The sequence below is a fragment of the Ambystoma mexicanum genome, chromosome 1p (genome assembly GCF_040938575.1).
Source record: "Ambystoma mexicanum isolate Mex_15411 chromosome 1p, UKY_AmexF1_1, whole genome shotgun sequence".
Lineage (NCBI taxonomy): Eukaryota > Metazoa > Chordata > Amphibia > Caudata > Ambystomatidae > Ambystoma > Ambystoma mexicanum.
The window spans coordinates 677446641-677466951 of record NC_090921.1 but is presented as its reverse complement, the minus strand read 5'-3'; the positions used below and the strand labels follow the sequence as shown (position 1 = coordinate 677466951).

The window sequence follows — 20311 nt, the reverse complement described above, 5'->3', positions numbered from 1 at the left end:
CCAATACAAATACTTTGGAGCAACCACCTCATCATACCATTCGAGATCCAACTACCAACCAAAGCACCCAAACAGCCTTAAAACCCAGCGATCTGGAAAAGAAACTGGAATACCATCAAAAGGATTAACTTAAAAGAACAACTGGAATCCTCGAAACCTCCAACCGCAAACCTGGACGCAACTGACCTAGATGAAAAAGCAGGCCTAATCCAGAAATGGATCACCGAAATAATAGACAGCATCTCCCCGGAAAAAAAACCTTCATCCCATCACAAAAGAAAGCAGTGTTAAGATGGTTTACACCCCACCTCAATACAATGAAGAAAAAAAACAGAAACTTGAACTACAATGGAGGAAAAACTACGACCAGGCAAAAATAATAAACTATCAAAAACAAATTGGAGCATACTAAAACCAAATTCTGAAAGCCAAAAAGAAATACTATGACAACCGAATCACCAATACCACAAACACCCAGAAAGAACTATTCAACATCATAAATGAGATGAGAAAGCAGATCTGTGTGGTTTGGCCGTAGTAGAATTGTTTGTGGAGGAATTGACCGTAGTCAATTTTGCTGCGAATGCAATTTTACAGCAGACCTTTTCCTGGTCCGCTGCCTCTGCTGACCCTGCAGCATCAGTTCTGTCCCTCTAACGCGGGTCAGATCCGACGCGGAAGTGTTCTCCCCCTTTTTTTCCCACCACCCGCCTCCAGGAAGCGAGAGACACCCCTGCAACCCCTCAGGCCATAAATGTCAAACATGGGGAGCAGGGGACACCCCTGCAACCCGTGTTCCCCATGTTCAGCATTTATTACCCAATTATATCACATTTTATCGATCAAATGGTACTGGCTCAATTCAGTGTGATGCTGGAAAGGCATTGGAGAGACAGGACCTCCATATCCTTGTCCTGTAGTCCCTTATCATGTGTGTTCTGTGTTGCTTTCTGCACAGGAGTCCAGTTGGGATTCCTGGCAGTGCAGCTCTTCCTCTTTTTAGTTGAGGTGAACAGAGACCCTTGGGAGATCCTTATGGCACCCATGGGTGGGGGTACAACCCTGTACTCCTAGTGTATGTTTTTGGGCACCTGTGTGTGGCCCATAGAGCAGGGTATGGGCTGGTGGCAGCCTCATGCTGAATTTGGCAGGTTATCTGTGATCATCCATTTTGGGATACCCAGGCCCTGCCATAGGAATCAATGGATTCCTGATAGGAGGCAAGATGGCCTCCTGGTTTCTATTACCTGTTACCTTGTTTTTCCCAAAGTCCTGGGAGCCCTGACTCTGTCCCTTGCCCTGACTGGTTGTTGGGTGGAAGAACCATATATGGCATTGTAGGAAAGTCTAGGCCAGACTGGCTGGAGCCTTCCCAGTGACTGTATGTTGTGGGTACACCACAGGGGTGGGACCTGTCTGAATAGAGTGTGTGACCAATATACATTCTATGTTATGGGTGTCTAGATTGTGTGTGGATGACGCAATGAATGAAACAGCCCTGCCTAAAACAGATATGAATGCAGTGTGGTGTGCTGAAAGGCTGGATGCTTGCCCCAATCCACATTCCTTATTATGGGTGTCTGGGTGGAAGTGAATAGCCCGAATGCCTGTGAGCCTGATTGACTGCCTGCCTGTATGAATGCCATTCTGTCTGATTGGCTGATTGAGCTTTGCTCAGCAGAGTGAATGAGGGACAGATGTGTATATCTGGGGACCTCTCGCTTCCCAATTTGTTCAGAGGCTGAAGTTGAAACTTGAAGATGCTTATCCTTGAAGCCCAGCTCGAAGAAGAAGGTTTGCTGCTGCTTTCCGTCGATGAAATCTAAAAGCTATTGAGTCTGTCAAGGACTGGTCCGAGGGGGGACCTGGCTAGGAGACCTCTACCCAAGCTACGAGGGAATATCGTGCAGAAGCTGATCTTCATCGAGGCACCCTGGAAGCCAGTCCTGAAAGGCTGTCGACCGGAGACAGGTCCTCAGAGGAATCCTGAAGTAAAGCGCTATGACATTGAGGCCATCGAAGCCATTTCCGTCGACCAGGGTTCGGATGATTTCTGTAACCGCTGGAAGCCAGTCGAGTTGTGTTGCCCAGAAGCATGGACAGCTTGGCGTTGTGCTGCTCGAGGATCAGAGCCGCCCTGCTCCACCTTGCCCAAGAACATTGAATGAAGGGCTCCCTTGCCATCACTATCGACTGCTTTGTCCCGCCGGAGAAAGTCGAGTCATCGACGACTGAGGAAAGTCCGTCGGTGGGTTTCCCACTACCCGAAGTCCACAAATATGCCGACAAGTGAAGATCCGAAATCAAGCCGTGGTCGAGTCCCGATCGTTGACGCTGATGCCGACACCCGCTGCTGGGCCTACGTTCCTCAGCGACTCTTCATTGCGGCACTGAACTCTTTGCATTGAGGTTGACCGCATGCCTAATCTTCACAGGACGTCCACAATCGATCGTCTAAGAGCACCACGAAGGTCTAAGCTGCTGTCTCAATGCAAGTTTTCACCTTTCTTCCAGAAATCCTGACACCCTGTGGCTCCTGCTTTAAAGTGAGTGCGCTCTTGAGGGATCCGTCGATGCCGTTCTTTTCGGGTTTGTCAGGAGCTCCTCTTCTGAGCTGCCTATTGATTTCAGAAGCATTTGAATTTTTTCTAGCCAGGTTTTGAGAGTTTTATTTGACCCCTTCTCAATTTCTTCTCGGATCAGTACACAGATTTTCTCCACAGATGATCTAACTTCTCTGTAAAACATCAAAGTATTGATGGATACTTTTCCTTGTAGAGAAGTGAGACCAAGTTCCCTTCTTATCAGGGCTATTGGAGTCGAAGCAGGTAAACGGAGCACTTTTTTCCAAACTCCAATTTGAGCCACGTTGAGTCAGGGATGCCAAAGAATGCCGCTGTGCCATAGGTAAGTGCTGGGACCACTTTCATTTTATAAAAATTTGTCGCCGCCTTTACTGAGAAGCGACAAAACTTTTTGTCCATGATGATCAGTTCGTTTGACAAAGTTTTGTTTTAATTGGTCAGAAGGTCTAACATGGATTGCTCATTCCGTTTGTTACTGAACATCGTACCCAGGTATCTGAAGGCATCCACCTCTTCCAGGCGGGTGTTGTTAAAGAACCATGCCTCTGTGGTTTTGCGTTTGGCCGCCTTCGTTAGTCGCATCACTTTGGTTTTTGGTGCGTTGCTTTCCAGGTCGTTCATATGAAGGGATTCGTTCAGGTTGTCTAGCTTTCGTTGTAGCCCTATCTTTGTCTGGTCAATGAGTATGATATCATCCACGTAGAGTAATCTACTGACTTTTTCGGATCCTAAGGAAGGCGGGAAGGCTTTGACCTTCTTTTCGGCTTGTTGGTAATCACCAGTATAGGCATTGTAAAGTACTGGTGCCAGAGGGCATCCTTGCTTGATTCCGCTGGCTGTTCCTATTACGCCGGAAAGTAGCCCAGTGCCATTCAGTCTGACTCTCATGGATGTTTCTGAGTAAAGTTCTTGTATTGGGTCTAGCAGGTCCGGAGGGCAATTCCAGTTGGCAAGTTTTATCCAAAGTTTTTCTCTGTTTACCTTATCAAAGGCTTTTGATAAATCGATGAAGGCCATGCAAAGGGGGGGGGGCCCTTCCTGAACTCTGGCTTTCAAGATGTTGATGGTGAAGATATTTGCCATGGTGTTCAAATTTTTCCGGAAGCTTGTTTGAAAATTATCCCAGCCTTCTGATGACACTACCCAGGTTTTGAAGTTGTCCAGTAAAAAGGATCCGAATAGTTTCCCAATGCAGTCGAGGAGTGCTATCGGGCGATAGTTGTTGGGATCGCTTCTGTCTCCAGACTTATAGATAGGGACTACATTGGCTGTTTTCCAAGACTTCGGAATGGATGTGGTGTTTGTACAGGATTAAAAAATTTCAGCTATAAGGATTGACCAGGCTTTTGAGTTGGATTTTAAGTCCATGTTCGACAAACCGTCAGGACCCGGAGCTCGTGATGATTTGAGGTTCTTGATTTTATCTTCGATGCTAGATGGGTCGGGTTCTATGGCCCACCGGTTGGATCGGCTTGTCCTGGGTTTTAGTTCGTTGCCCACCAGTAATGGTTCTGTGTCGAAAAAGTCAGGGGAATTTCCCTCCTTGCGATTCCCTTCTGTTTTTCCGTCTTTCCTATCTTGCTCAGCTGCAGTCTCAAAATTGCTGTTTCCTCATGTACTTTGCCTCACTCAGAGTGTGCTCTTGTGCTCTGCTTTTTATCCGTGTGGGGAAGTGTCATGGAAGTCAGGTATGTGTGATAGACAGTAATTGCCTCACCTCGCCTGACCATTGTATTTGGACATGTCAGGTATACGGTTCGGGTGTCAGACTGTTTTCTCTCAAAGTAGGCCATCCGTAAGAAAGTGTAAGGGTTGTAAAAGGGGTGGGGGCTCATGGAGCGCCTAAATATCCTACCTGGTAGGATGAGGTAAAGGTGTAACAAGGAAGGGGATACCACGTCTCACCATCCGGTGTCCCACTCCCACTTCCAGAAGACCCCTCACCCAGTTGATCCTCCCGCACTGGTACACCAGGAACTGGATCCAAAAGTGATGGCCATGTTCTGGCCACCTGAAGACACCTTCTGGTTTCTCACATGTCCCACATCCTGGTGAGCCCAGTAGATAAAAAGATGCTTGTCTTTGCACTTCAAGATCATGGAAGCCGATGGAAAGTTCATTTGTTTCTATATGAAGGACCTCTTAATGGGTAGTTTGACCCACTCTTCATCATTAATTGGGATACTGTGAGAACTTTGCTACCATGATCTTGTTGGACTGCCTAGACAGTGATTTTGTTAAGAAAAAAGGAAACTCATCACCTGGTACAAAATTAACGATCATGACAATTTAAATAGATTGGTACCATTCAAGGACAACCATCATCTGTTCACACAATCAGGTAAGCTGATATCTTACTTGCAGAAGTTTCCATCCAAAAAGCATTTCAACCTCTACTTTAAATTTCATCTAAATGCCCTGCCTACCCTAGAGGTTATGGGGCCCAAAATGGACATACCCAGAGGCATGCGTGTGTGCCGGATGTGTGGCTCTGACTCAATAGAATTACTGTCTCACCTGGTCTTGGGATGGCCTTTTTTCTTGCCTTATAGAATTAGCCACTTGGGAGCGGTCTTCATACATTCGACCGTGCGGTTACTGACAAAAAACGTATGGCAAAGGCTAATGATTACTTTTAACAAGGCCTTAATAATTGCCCTGACATCACTCCTAGAGGAAATTCTTGAGGACTTCAAGAGCAGAATGTCTGAGGGGAAAGCAGCATGGAAGGAGATCTGGACTTAGTCCTATGAGCAAGGGTTAACTACACCTCGAATACATTTTATTATTCTACCGGTTGTGAGCAAAGATGATGTAATTTAGTTGTTTTCTATGCTCTTACTAGGTTCTTCTTATGCATATCTTGCTCCAGTACTTTCCTTTTCTTTTTACGTGTTCTTATCTGAGTGTAAACGTTTCTTGTAAACTGTAAAACACTTTTAATTTAAAAAAAAATATATACATCCTTTAACATAACATAACTATTGGGGGCAGTTTCAGGGCTGCCGCCACCTTTACTGGGTGTTGATTCAGGGGTTCAACCACCTCAGCTCGAGGTTGTTACATGCTCGCCCCGCCTCTGCTGTGGGCTGTTCCATGCACCCACCATTTACACTTGGGCTGGAGCTGGACTACCACCACGTCACCAGGGAGGCTCTCCCATGCGCCTGCCACCTTTGCTGGAGGCTGTTATTTGATCTGCCACCCCTGTATGAGCCTGATCCGGGGATTCCATGCCCTCTGCTGGGGGCAGTTGCAGGGCTCACAACACAGCAATACTGATATTCTCGGTGGGCTCACGGGCTCCACGGAGGCCATGCCGAGCAAATGCCTCGAGAATTCCCAGAAGCATTGTGGACCATAATGCAGAGATTATGAACACGCACACAAATAAAAAAGAAAAACAGCTTTCCGTTTGAAAACTATATTATGTGCAGCCGAACACTAAGTGCAAAACCTTAGTCATAGCCGGCAACTGAAGCACTTGTAGTGGCCCTTATGGGAGCTGCTAACTAATAACATTTCAACTACACACTATTGCATACCAATACGTAGGCAGGGCCCTAAAACATGCTGGGCCCTGGGCGGCAAAAGATGTGCGCGGCCGCCTAATTTGCATTGTAATGACATCAGTGACATCACAGAAAATGGCATCACAGATTGGGCTTTTAATTGTCGAGGGGTCAAGGGGAGTGACATTAAAAGGAGGAGCCAGAAGTAAGTCAAGAGACAGATACAATTTGACCGGTCAGTACATGAATGGTCACTTTATTTTTATTTTTTTACCTATGTGGCAATAACATTAGTCAGGCTTTTATCAGTGGTGGACACTGTGAGCTAATTCAGTTCTAGGGACTTCTAACGTTGGCAAATAATCAGTGGTGTCTGGTGACATTTTTCATTAGAGGCCAAAGCAACCAACAGGGTGGGGGAAGGGGGAGTCTCGCCACTCCCCACCCCAGAGAAACTCTTTAAATAATGGCTCAAAATACTGCAGTTTACAGCAAAAAGCCAAACAGTTTTGTGGGGTAACACATAAAAAGATCCAATGAATGGCAAGTCATAAATAGTGCACAGGAGCCTTTTCAACACATTTTCAGTATTGTTCCGGTGTAAAAAATAACATTGGACCTCATTATGAAGTCGTCAGTAACCGTTGCCGCCGACCTCGTAATACGATTTCTGCCGCCTGATATCCCAGTGCCGCCGGGAAATCACAAGTCGCGGCGGCCTAGGATGTCAGGCGGCGGAAACTTTAAGTCCACATTCCTGTGAAGTCCCATAGTACATGGAAGCACTGGCACTGTTGCTAATGGGGCTGGTGTTTCCGTGAAAAGCATGCCTGCAGGGGCCGGTACTCCCGGCAGGTCAGACCTACCGGGAGATCCAGACCCTGCAGGCATTTTCGTAGTCTGGCGGTCCGGAAAAGGTGCCGGTACGTTGCTACTGGCACCATTATTTCCAGACTGCCAGACTTAGAATGAGGCCCATTTTCATGCTGGCTGTGCTGATACATGTGCTGATACATGCCAATGCTAGATGGAAGCACCAACATCTGCCAATATGCCGACTGAAAAATATACTCATGCTTGCTTTGCCCATAGTGCCAGTACTGATATTGTAAGGAAACAAGTTCATAATGCTAGCTATGACAATATATTCATGTAAGCACATGCGCTTGTTTGATTTTTCCCAGCATGCCAGTAAAAAATGCCATGCCACTGTATTAAAATATGGATATGCTGGCTGCACAATTGTAGGCCAGTATGCCCAAAACAGAACTCCTTATGTTGTTTTTGCCCACACTGCCAGTAAAAGAAATGACATGCCAGAAAACATACCTGCACTGACTGCACCAAACTAGGCTAATATTCCACGGCAGAACACTAATCCTGTTTGCTTTGTCAATGATGCCAGTAAAACATGCCATTCTACTGTAAGAAAACTTCCATCCTGGCTGTCCCAATGCCAACCCCACATACAAGCACTCATCAAGTTGGCTTTGTCCTTAGAAACGTCCATGCTGGCTGCCCCAATGCCACATTCACACTGATACAGAACATTCACACGCGCATGCCTCCACACCTATACCCAACATTCACACGGCACTCTCATTCACACGTGCATTTATGCAGACAGACACAGTCCCTCGCAAGCACGCATACAGACATAAATATTTCTTTTCTCCCATGCTCTGCTCCAGCTACAGACTCCTCATCTGGTCCAGGCCCTTCAGCTACTGCACACCATTTAGACAGGAGCCAGGAAGCAGGGCAAGCTTCCCGATCCTGTGCATGCAGCGCGAAGCCAGAGCACAAGACTGATGCCCCAGGCTTAATTTAGCATGCAAGGCTGAGGAAGAAAACACCACTGCATGACACCACCATGCATGCTGCTCGGGTGCTGCAAATTGCAATGGGAAACCATATATCCCTGCTTTTGCTGTCTCTGTGGTGGCTCCTCCATAATGGGTGGTGGGTAGGCACCCTATTGCCCATTTTGTTTTAAAATACATTTTATTTTTTATTTTTTAACAAAAACAATAACAGTAAGACAAATCACAAAAACCATGTTGGTTAAAACACTACCAACGACCATAAAGGCAGTACACATCGTCATATCCCTCTACCATCCCTGCTCCCCACTTTCTGACCCCCAACAGTTCTACCCTATCGCCCTCTCTGCATTAAACCTCCAATTGCTTTGCGGCTTCACTGTAACCCTTTAAGTAAGCCCTCGTATTCTCCAAGTTCTCAGCGCCTCGATGCCCGTGGGCCGTAGTGCGCTTTACAAATACAAAATAAATAAACTGCAGGTATATCGTCCCTTCCATGTATACTGTCCACTCCACCCCAATTCCCCAGCTGTGCCATGCATTCGTATCGTTTTATCCCTCCAGGTCCCATCTGCCCCACATTCTTTGAAATTTCCCGGGGCAGCCCCGATGTCTATACACCATCTCTTCTAGGGCTCTTCAGAGGTCCATCCCTTCCTTCCATTTTGCCACCATCGGTACCTCCGCAACTCCCCACTTAGTTCCCAGGTCTCTTTTCGCCACCACCAATCCTGTATTGATGAGGTGTCTGTCTCCCCCCAAACTTACATCATTCCCGAGAATATGTAGCAGGGTTAGTGTAGGGCATCGTGCAATCTCCTTCCCCACTAGTTGGGACAATACCGGTTTTCCCAGTCAACTTTAACTCGTGTGCAACCACATAGTAGCTACAGGAAGGAACACACCTCCCTTTTGCATTTCAAACAGATTTTGTCCTCCATCCTACCCATCCTGTGCAAAGTTACCCGTGAGTAATACACCCTGTGCAATACTCTGAGTTGCAACACTCTTGGGGCCTCATTACGAGTTGGGCGGTTTATGGTAAAAGTGGCAGTAATTGGATTACTGTCACTATTACCGTACTGCTGAATGAGTCGGCGGAAATACTGCTGTCGGAATTAGCACCGGCACAAATACAGTTAGCGAAATCATCGCCAGCAAATGGCAAATGCACCCCTGGTGCTAATACCGCCAGGGAAATTACTGCCGAAACCCAAAACAGTATTTCTGCCGTATGACAAGTAGAAATACCACTGAACATGGGTGGTAATTCTGCCGAAAACATAGTGCAGTGGAGGTAAATGCAGACCGGTGCCAGAAATGAAGGCACATGTGCAACCAATTCACTCAAGAAGGCTACATAAGGCACATGTTTACCCAGAACATACTTTGCAACACCATGTTGCCACTAGCCACTGCGAGATGGCATCTGCAGCTGCTCAGGCTGCGCATTGGCCTACAGAGGCAGGAAGAACAGCACAGGGCACTGAGAGGAGGAGACGCCATGGAAGGCGAGTGCCCATACCCCGGGTCAGGCCCTCACCCTGGACCTTGACTGACAACCAGCTAGTCACCCTGAACCGGCAGAACAGGGAGACCATAGGTGAGCTGCTCACCTTAATCCAGGATGACCTGGAGAGCAGGATAAACATAATAACAGCCGTACCATGCTGCTGAAGCTTGTGTCTGTACCGCAATTCCTGGCGACTGGCACTCCGTGGCCAAGCTGCACAGGATGTCGCAGCCCACATTCTCCAACGTGCTGGTGCAGCTGCTGGAAGTCCTCCTGCGCCATGTGTCCTAGTACTTTTTCCTGCCCACAGCCCCAACACAGGAGAATGCCATGAAGGCATGGTTTCATGCAGTAGCCCCAATGCTCCACGTCATTGCTGCCCTGCACTGCACCCATCTGAAGAGGTATACCACAGCAGAAAGCAATATCACTCCCTCAATGTCCAGGTGATCCGCTGAGGTGGAATCACCGCCCTATTACCGCCAAACTCGTAATGAGCTCCATATTCATTATGTAACGGCACACACGCCTAAAACACTTCATGCAAACCCAACTAAGAAGGGAAATGGATTTTCCAGATCACACACCCCTAGAGGTAATTTTTCTCACAGGAGCTTTTTAACAGAAGGCAATCACAATACCGCAAAGCAGTGAGTTGATCTTGGCAAAAACTGACATGGAAACTCCTGTCAGAGTATTCTGCAATAGATACAGCAGATTAAGGAGTGTGATGATTTAAAATAAGTTAGCTCGCCCTATAAGAGTTAAGGGCAAGATTGCCCAATGCTTAGCACTCTCCTGAAGTCTATTCAGGATTGGTTCCAAATTGTTCTGCAGGAACCCCTGCTCCTCTATATGGATCCTGACCCCCAGATAAGTGAATGGTACTGTTGAGGTCTGCAGTGGGCACTCCTCCCGTACCACCTCGACCCCAGCCTTCACCGGCATAAACACTTACTTGCTCAGTTTATTCTTAGACCGCTATGTTCTCTGAACTCCTGTATTGTCTCCTATAGCTCGGAGGCCTAGGTGTTTCAGTTCACCAAGATATATTAACAGGTCATCCGTACACAATGAGATGCAGTTCTCCAAGCCCCTGGCCATACAAAGCCCCACTGCTGTTGGTCCGATCTGGTTATAAATACATTCATATTATTATTATTATTATTATTATTATTATTATTATTATTATTATCATCATCATCTCTGGCAAAGGGTCAATCGCAAGGAGAAACAATAGCAGAGACAGCGGGCATCCCTGCCTGGTTCCCCTTTGGAGCGAGAAGCCACTAGATGTGAAGCCGTTCACACTGACCCTGGCCAGGGGGGTTCGCATATAGTAATATAACCCATGCTATATAGTTACCCCCAGATCCAGCCTTCTCCATCTCTTCCCACAGGAATGTCCACCTTATGGAATCAAAGGCTTTTTCTGAGTCTAGCGCCATGATGGTGTGCAGTCCCTGTAGTTCCTCCACTTCTGCTAACACATTATGCAACTGTCCTATGTTCTTTTTTTGGTCCTCACAGGGACAAAGCTACATTAAACCAAGTGAATATATTGGCCTGTTACTCGAAGCAGCCTATTCGCCAGGACTTTTGCCAAAACTTTCGTTTTGCCATTCAACAATGATATTGGCCAATATGAGAAACATTGCTCCTTCGGCTTCCATTTCTTGTGGATAACCACAATGGTGGCCAACCTCAAGTCTTCAGGCAGCTATTCATTACCTGCTTTCTTTAAACATTTCCAGCATTGGTTTTGCTACTTCTCACTTAACCTCTTCCAACAGTCCAGAGGGAGCCAGTTTAGCCCCAGGGTCTTCCCAGTCTGCAACTGGCCAATGGCTTCTTGTATTTCCTCTACAGCGATCTCCTTTTCCATTTCCCCTCTCTATCTGTCTCCTACTTCCGGTAGGTCCACCCTTTCTAAATATTCTCTGATCTCTCTTATATCCAGTCCCTGAACTTCCTTGTAGAGTCCCAGGTAGTAGCTGGCAAATTCCTTGGCTATCGGTTTGCCTCGTATATGTCCACCATCTCCACACAACACAATCTTTCTAATCCATCCTGATTCCTCCTGAGTCTCTCTAACAATGCCAGCATTTTCCCAGCTTTTTCTCCCGTCTCATATACTCTGGCTTTGGATGCCCAGTACACGTGTTTGGCTTCGTCAGTAGCTTCAGTTTTGAAGTGTAACATGGCCTGCAGTAATTCTCTCTTTGCCCCCATTGTTTTTTCCCTGATGTATGTCTCTTCCTTTCTTTAATTCCTTTTTCCAGTCCCACCAATGTGGCTTGTCTTTTTTTCTGGTGTTGACTGATGTCTGCCATAGCTCTGCCATTTGGGACCACCTTATAAGAATCCCAGAGTGTACTGTTACTTCCCACTTTCCCTTATTTATTGTGAAGTATTCTTCCCTCCCTGCCTTTAACCCTGTCATTATATCTTAGTTGACCAGGTAACACGCGTTCAGCCTCTACTGCCCCTGACCCTGCAGTTCCTCCCCACTTATCTCCATCGAGAGCGGAACGTGAGCCGAGATACCCCTCTGCAAATATTCTACCTCTGCAATACACCCTAGCACCGTGCATGGATAAAAAATAGTCTATGCTTATTCTCTAGATATTACACATAGAGGGAAGAAATACATTTCGCAAGAGATAATTGCTCCTGAGGAAGGGCCTAGCCCGAAACGCGTTGAGCTCCTAATTTTAAACAATTATTGTGTTGATTAAATAATCTATAAATGAAAAAAAGCAAGATTATGTTTTCTTTATAATTGAATGTTGGATTTCTTGAAATAAGAAAAATTACATACTTATATTAACTTTAATTAACATTTGATTGTTTTCAGTTGGGAAGGTGTGCAGGGGGCGGGAGTGTCTGTTACCTAAGGACACTGGGCCTCATTACGAATCAGGTGTTAAGTGGTTAACGGCGCCGTAAATGGCGCCGACCCTTAACGCCTGATTCCGAGGTCCCTATGCGCCATGGTGAGTTTAACGCCTGCTTTTTGCAGGCGTTAAAATCCATGGTGCTAAGGGACCATGGTGCTAATTACGCCACCGTAATTTACGGTGGCGTAATTAGCGCCTTCCCCACTCCCATTATGCCCTATGGGGCAAAAATGGGAATGGGGAAGAGTAAAATGGTAAATGGGGATTTACCGCCCCAATCACCTTGGAATGGGGCGGTAAATCCGCCATCCACCATGGTGTAAACGTAGTACGACCCAGGCGGTAACTTACCGCCTGGGTTGTAATGAGGCCCACTGTATCTGTTCATGTTAGAGCTTCAGTGTCAGAGCTGTGTTTTTCTCCCCCGCACCCGAATATCAATGATATATATTTGTTGACATTTTGGACTTACATATAAATTTGGTGTGCAGATTGTAAAGACTGGAGGTGGGCTATCTGTACTCCGGCACTCTATATGGCAGAGTAGAAGCACAGATCACCCCAGCCAAGGTTCTCTATGTGGTAGGAATGGACGAGCAACCAAGAGTTAAGCTCTCAGGAGGTGATGCAGGCTTGTTCTTAAGTACAGTGTAGTCCCCAAGCCCCCCAAAAAGGAATGTCCACACACTATGGGATGTGCTAACACAGTTCTTTATATAAGAATAAGGTTCAATGTATATATACACAATTAATAGCACACTTTGTACTTTAGCAAATCTAATATGGCAAATATATACAATGTCTATGTAGTACCACACTTAACTATTGACTCTTTTAAAATACATCAACTGCTGACAGTTCAAGTGGCATACAAATCAAACAGTAATGGGTATCAGCATAGGACATAGGAAGGAAGACCAGTTAGTTTAAACAATGGCAGAATATTTTGCCCAACTACCAAGACACAGTTCTGTGTGTGGATCCCCCACCTGGGCAACCTGTAATAAAGTGTATTAACAAGCCCAGTCCATTAATGTTAACATAGTCTTGTTTCCTGGTAAAATATGTTCAACTACCCCAATGTACCTGAGTTAGCAGAATGTCTTCGCCAGTTCGTCAAAGGGATCCCTTGAAGGTGGACTGCCTTTACAGCAGGAGCCACTGGACGTTGAGAGTCCTCGAAGAATGTGAACCCTGGCGTAGAGAGTCCTCGATAAAAAGAGTTTGGTGCTGCAAAGAAGACTCAGTGAAGAACGTCGGCCCGGCAGCGGGCGTCGGGTGTAGGTGTCGACGTTCGGAACTCGACCACGGCTGGATTTCGCATCTTCACTTGTCAGTATCTTTGTGGACTTCGGGTGGTGGGAAACCCACTGGCGGATTCTCCTTGGTCGTAATCAACCTCGACTTTCACCGGCGGGACAAAGCAGTCGACGGTGATGGCAAGGGAGCCCCAGTTGACAACAATGGATTTCGATGGCCTCAATGGCTTGGTGCTTTGCTCTGAGTTTCCTCGGCAGACTCTGTCTCCGATCGACAGGCTTTCGGGACTAGCTTCCAGGGTGCCTTAGTGAAGATGAGCTTTTGCACGATGTTCCCTCGTAGCTCAGAAAGAGGTCTTTTAGCCAGGTTCTCCCTCAGATCAGTCCTCGACAGCTTTCAGATTTCATCGAAGGAAAGCTGCACAAATTCTTCTTCTTCCAGCTGGCCTACAAGGATAATCAGCTTCAAGTTTCAACTTCAGCTTCTAAACAAATTAATAAGTGAGAGGTCCCCAGATATACACATTGGTTCCTCATTCACACTGCTGAGCCAAGCTCAGTCAGCCAATCGGTCAGATGGGCATTCGTGCAGGCAGGCAGGCAATCCGGCTCACAGTGCATTCAGGCCAGTCACTTCCAGCCAGGCATCCATAACAAGGAATGTGGATTGGGGCAAGTATCCAGCCTTTCAGCACACCGCATTGCATTCATGTCAGTTTCAGGCAGGGCTGTCTCATTTCTTGTGTCACACACACAGATACCAGACGGTTGCCAGTCAATTCGTCGAAAAAAATTGGTCGACCAGAAAAATGGTCGAATCAAATTGGTCGAAAACCATTTCGTCGAATTTTTTTTTTTTTCTATTTTAACCCTTTTTTTTTTTTTTTTGGGGGGGTCCCCCCCCCCCAACCCCCTTTTTTTCTCTAAAAACCCATTTTTTAACAAAACGAAAACCCAAAAAATAAATATATAAATAAAAATTTTTTTTCGACGAAATGGTTTTCGACCAAATTGCGTCGACCAAATTGCAGTCGACCAGTTTTTTTTCGACGAGTTGACTGGACACCATACCAGACACCCATAACATGGAATGCATATTGGTTATACACTCCATTCACACAGGTACCAACCCAAGGGTGAACCCACAACATACAGTCTCTGGGAAGGCACCAACCAGTCTGGCCTGGACTTCCCCATAATACCATATATGGAACTTCCACCCAACAGCCAGTCAGGGGTAAGGGACAGAGTCAGGGCTTCCCAGGACTTTGGGAAAACAAGGTAACAGGCAAAAGAAAACAAGAGGCCACAGGGGCCATCTTGTTTCCTATCCGGAATCAACTGATTCCAATGGCAGAGCCAGGGATATCCCAAAATGGAGGATACTCAGAGCACCTATCAAATTCAGCATGGAGCTGCCACCAGCCCATACTCTGCTCTGTGGGCCACACACAGGTGCCCAAAAACACACTAGGGGCACAGGGTTGCACCCCCACCGATGGGTGCCATGAGGGTATCCCATGGGTCTGTTCACCACAACCAAAAAGAGGAAGTGCTGCTCTGCCAGGAGTACCACAAGGACTCCTGTGCAGAAAACAACATAGAACAAACATGAAAAGGGAGTACAGACAAAGGAAATGGAGGCACTGTCCCAATGCATTTCCAGCATCACACAGATCACAATTCATTAGGCGTCCGCGAATGCGGCCAGTGTGGTCCTATTTGCGTGCTGGGGTATTCCACTTCCCAGTGCCCATTATTGATGAGCTGTGACTGCAAATATGGCACACTGAGATCAAGTGATTTGCCCAGGAGCACACACTTTTATTAAGAAGGAAAGCCAGGATTTGAAACTACTTTGCTCCTCAAGCATTTTAACACATATCAACCCAGCTGCAGTTGAAATACATTTCTTTTGCAAATGTTCTTTTTGCAACTTTGGTTTGAAAACACTAACTGGAATGCATTGCGAAAACCAATGTGACTGTGCTTTACTAATTGAAGTAACGTGTTGTTTGTTCAACGGTTTTATGCACGCTTTATTTTAAGGATGTATAGTATGGTGTTTTGCCTTCATTACGCATCTCATGTCTTCTCCTTTTTTATCTATTTAATTTATTTTATGTGTTTATTTAAATTAAATAAAATAAATAAATATGGGTTACTGCAATCATTACGACTCGCACGTCTTCTCGTTTCCCCTACTTAACCCCATTTTTGGTTCTCAACTTACTGTTTTATATAAAGAAGACTCGAAAAGTACACAAATCAGAATAAAGTAGTCGAACAAATATGGAAATCCTTATAAAACATGTGTTAAGCAAAACGAGTACTATTATAGAATTATTTTCTCCTCTCCTAAATGGAAGACTACAAATACCACAACACAATTCAGTGAAATACTGAAAAATGTGGCCTGTGGATTGTGAAAATATAATTTAAGACTAAAACGAAAAAATAATGTGTTTTTGCGAAGGAATGCTTCATGTGTGATCTGGGATTCGGGAGAAATTCCTCACAAAAAGAAAGGCCTTTTCGTGTGTCAGATAGGAACACATGGAAATAAAGGAGACAGTTTAGAACTTATTTTTGTGTGACATTTTCATTGTATTGGAAGAAGGCCTAATTTTGGCAGCGCGTTGGTGCTTTGTGTGTAATTTCAGAATAAAAATGCTGCTTTTGTAATCTATCATGGAAACATTGAGAACGTTTTGCCCCAAACAACGGTTATTTAACTCAACTTTCACTCCAAATGGCCTCCAAGAGAGTGATAAGTATTTATGAGGCCCCAGTGGGTCCAGCTGTGCAGGAGCTCCTGAGACGCAAGGCCAGTGTGACCTGCTGTGCAGGAGCTCCTCGGCTGCAGGGCCAGTGTAACCTGCTGTGAAGTGGATCCTCAGCCGCTGGGCCAGTGGGGCCTGCTGTGTAGTGGTTCCTCAGCCGCTGGGCCAGTGGGGCCTGCTGTGTAAAGCTCCTGAGCCATTGGGTCAGTGAGACCTGCTGTATAGGAGCACCTGAGCCATTGGGCCAGTGAGACCTGCTGTGCAGTGGATCCTCAGCCGCTGGGCAAATGGGACCTGCTGTGCAGTTGCTCCTCAGCCGATGGGCCAGTGGGACCTGCTATGCAAAGCTCCTGAGCCATTGGGCCAGTGGGACTTGCTGTGCAGTGACTGCTGAGCCGTTGGGTCAGTGGTACTTGCTGTGCAGTGGATGCTGAGTCGCTGGAGTGTTGAGGATATTTATCCTGAGCATTGCAGGAGGTTAGGTGGCGGCAGTGTGGCCTTGCTGGGACAGGAAGCAAACTGACCCTCATGCCTGCAAGCAGCACAATCCAGCCTGTACTACTTGATATACATGTGGCAGCTGGTGACTGCGGGGTTCTCATGAGTGGGAGCCCTGGGCGATGGCATAGACTGGCAATGCCTAGAGCCAGCCCTGTCAATATGAGTACTAAGGGCACGATTCATGGAAAAGTGCGCAGAAATCCTGAAACGCTTGTGCACCGAGGATGTCACTGCGTGAGCCTGCGCGCTGACGTTTTTCTTCACGCTCCACGTACTCCTGAAATTGTTCGTACAAAGTGACTGTATGCGCAAGTCGCGGCCGGAACGCCCACGACACACCCCCACACAAATCCAAAACAGCCAGGGCGTGCTCCCGGGCGTGAAAATATGCACCCTCAGAACAGTGCGTGGGGTCCCGCGCAAGCAGGCCTGCATCTCGGGGGCCCTGGACGGGTTCCCCGTTACTGTTACCGGCACTCTGACAACATGCATACAATTTATCATAACTCGGGTAAAACTCAGAAAATCTGTGTACGAATCCACATAAACCATTCCTGCACCCTGCTACACTGCGTACGAGAACACCTAAATTAGATCGGAACCCCGGCTGCATGCACACACCCCTAAATCCGACACCCGATCTTACCTCTGCACAGTGATTCCTATACAAGAGTGTCTGCATGCCTGCCTTCAGGGCCAGCACTAGGCGTGTGCAGCATGTGTGCCAGGGCCCTGTGCTGAGGGAGCCGTTGACGTCCACTTGCAGGCTGCAGCAGGGCTGTTTGCTCAGAGTCCATAAGCTTGCTGCAGTCCACTCTCAGCGCAGGGCAGCAGAAGCTGCAGCATGCATGATGACGGGGAAGCTTGCCGGCAAATCTTTTTCAAAAGTGGCTGCCCCTCGAGGTTTGGCTCCCTTTTGTTTCTTCTGGTGAGGTAAGTTGTCACCTGTCAACCTCCTGCTGCGACTCTGGAGAGACAAACACCCCACCCCCTCCAAGCAGCCCAATAGGCACTGGGGGCCTCATAAGCACTGCTGATAACTTTCTTTCTTAAAGCAGAGTGCAATTTAATATTGATGGCCTATTTAAGAGACCATTGTTGTGTTAAGATCTGCAAAGGGGCCTTTTTATTTTGAAAGCACATGAAAAGCAGCAGTTAGCTGCCTACAATTTGTACCTTCATCCAGCACAATTAACCATATTGCACAAACTGTTTTAGCTATTTGCCTTATTTCCACGTGTTTATAATTACCAAGCCAACAAGTAGAATGTAACATTTTCCTCACATTATACATGAAGCATGCAAGTGGGCCATTATGTGACAAGAGAGGTTGTCATCCTGGAGACTGGAGGGAATATTTTCTCTGGTTCTGGCCCTGTACTGATTTTCAGGGCACAAGTCGATACACTTTTTTCAAAGGGCAGACGCAACCCTGGTTCTGTATTTTTGAGCCCTGCATTTAAAAAAGTGTGCTTGCTTGAGTGTTCAGCTACTGGAGTTTCACACCAGGTTGTCATGTTTCTAGTGCAGACGCTTACCCACAAGAACACATAAAAGTGCCATTAAAGAGCATGTCAAATGTTTGGATTTTGTTTTCTTTGGAATATTTAATTATAAATTGTTGGGTTTAAAAGGTGGGCACTTTTTATACTTTGCTAGTGTATTTAGTGGAAATTCTCCTCTCGGATTACCATGTTTTCGCTGCTGCCTACATACGTAGTGATCATTATCTTGTGATGTCATATCCTGTGATGTCACTTCCTGTGATGTTATCAAATGCAAATTAAGGGGCCTGCACTGCCTGCCTTCGGGTGGCGGATAGTATGAGAGCTTTCCATGGCCATTTCCCTTCCGGGAGGTTGCGCAGTCAGATCCCTGAATACATATTGTTTTGCGTAATAGTGGACATGCAATGGACTGCCTGCGGGCCATCCCACGTAACGCCCACTTTTTTGCATGTTCTTCCCCACTTTTGGTGTTCCACCCCCTTCCCTGCCCTCTGCGCAAACCACACCCACCCTCCCGTGCCGGGCCGCTGCGAAATCCACGCAAGTCGAAGGAAATCCTGCACATGCGATTCCATGGATCGACAGATGGGATTACACACGCAGTTTGGTGCGCAAATTCCCTATTTTACACACAAATAATTCCATGAATAGGGCCCTAAGTGTGTAAAAAGCCAATACAACTGCTAGACAAGAATGATTGATGAATATGCGTTCTTGAGATAGCATGAGTGTAGCTATAGGGCAAAGGTGACATTTACTACAGCGGGGACGTCTCGGAACATGTGCGGATATAAATAGAAACGCACTGAGAGGCTGGATTACAGCTGCAGGGGCGGGACCGTGTAATGTAACATGAACGCTATTAGGCAGAATTCCTCGCAGTAAAATGCGGGCTTTACAAACTATCTCCTAAAACCCCACCCCAACACCCAACGAATTAGGTCTCATCAATGACATTTAGGAGTTGACGCACGTATGGTGTCTACAGAGCCTTGGCTTCCCCCGGCAACGCTAGAAGCGCTGTACACTATAATTAAACATGAATAACCAAGACGTATATGTTCGTTTCACGAGTGTTTACGGTGCGTGAGGTTATATTACAGGAGGGGAGAGCAGGCAGTGTTCCCTGTGCGGATGACTGCATCCACCTGTGGATTTTAATGTGATTCCCTGGGCGCACCGGTTGGCGGGTTGGTTTCTCAGGACGGGGAGGGGACAGCTGGCTGGCAGGTGACTGTTCTGCCGCTCGCACGACAGTGTGCAGTATACACGGGATCTCATTCCTTGACCGGGAACTATACAGCCCCCAGAGTGCAGTTCGAAGGATTGTCGGGGACCACTCTTGGGAAAGAGGGAGAAGCCGACAGGTGCCTGCTGTGCACTGGAAGCGGCTCTCTGCAGTGAACGCTATGCAAATTATCTCGTTCCCTCGATCACCTGCTGCGACAGACAACTACAGCACCCAGAGTGCAGCAGTGTAGTTTGTAAGGGGTGCGCTCGGTAGGGGGCAGTGCACGGCGGAGGCTGACAGGTTGTCTCTGGAGTCTAGAGGCGAATCATGCAAAGCAGTGTGCACCATAGGAAGTGATCTCACCCACCTGTTGCAGTGCGATGCCACGGGAGAGAAGTCGGTGGTATCCGGGAGGCGTGGGTCACCCGCCTGTACCAATGCAACCTGCACCCACTCAAAGGGCGGGGCTTGGTGCACGGGGTCAGGTGACTGCCAACCTCCCTGCATAGACCCCGCCTGACGCCCGCAGTGCCCTTCCAACAGGGCGTCTTAAACTGTACGTTAAATGTGGACGCGTCCAATACTGCCGCTGGACGCTGTCAGCCACTTAAAAGGGAATACTATGGGCATGTTATATGCTGTTCTCTCTCTCACCCCAGCCTGAATCGAAAACATGGATTTCAAACAATCGCATGG

General features: G+C 47.0%; 1 protein-coding gene across 1 annotated transcript in view; it reads right to left on the bottom strand.

The window, feature by feature from the left end:
- The window catches only part of ANXA9 (annexin A9), a 197406-nt gene extending 177313 nt beyond the window's left edge, over positions 1-20093 (bottom strand). The window contains exon 1 of the mRNA XM_069649758.1: positions 19983-20093. The gene's annotated coding sequence lies outside the window, so the exon portion shown is untranslated. The remainder of the gene's footprint in view (positions 1-19982) is intronic.
- Between the last annotated feature and the right edge of the window lie 218 nt (positions 20094-20311).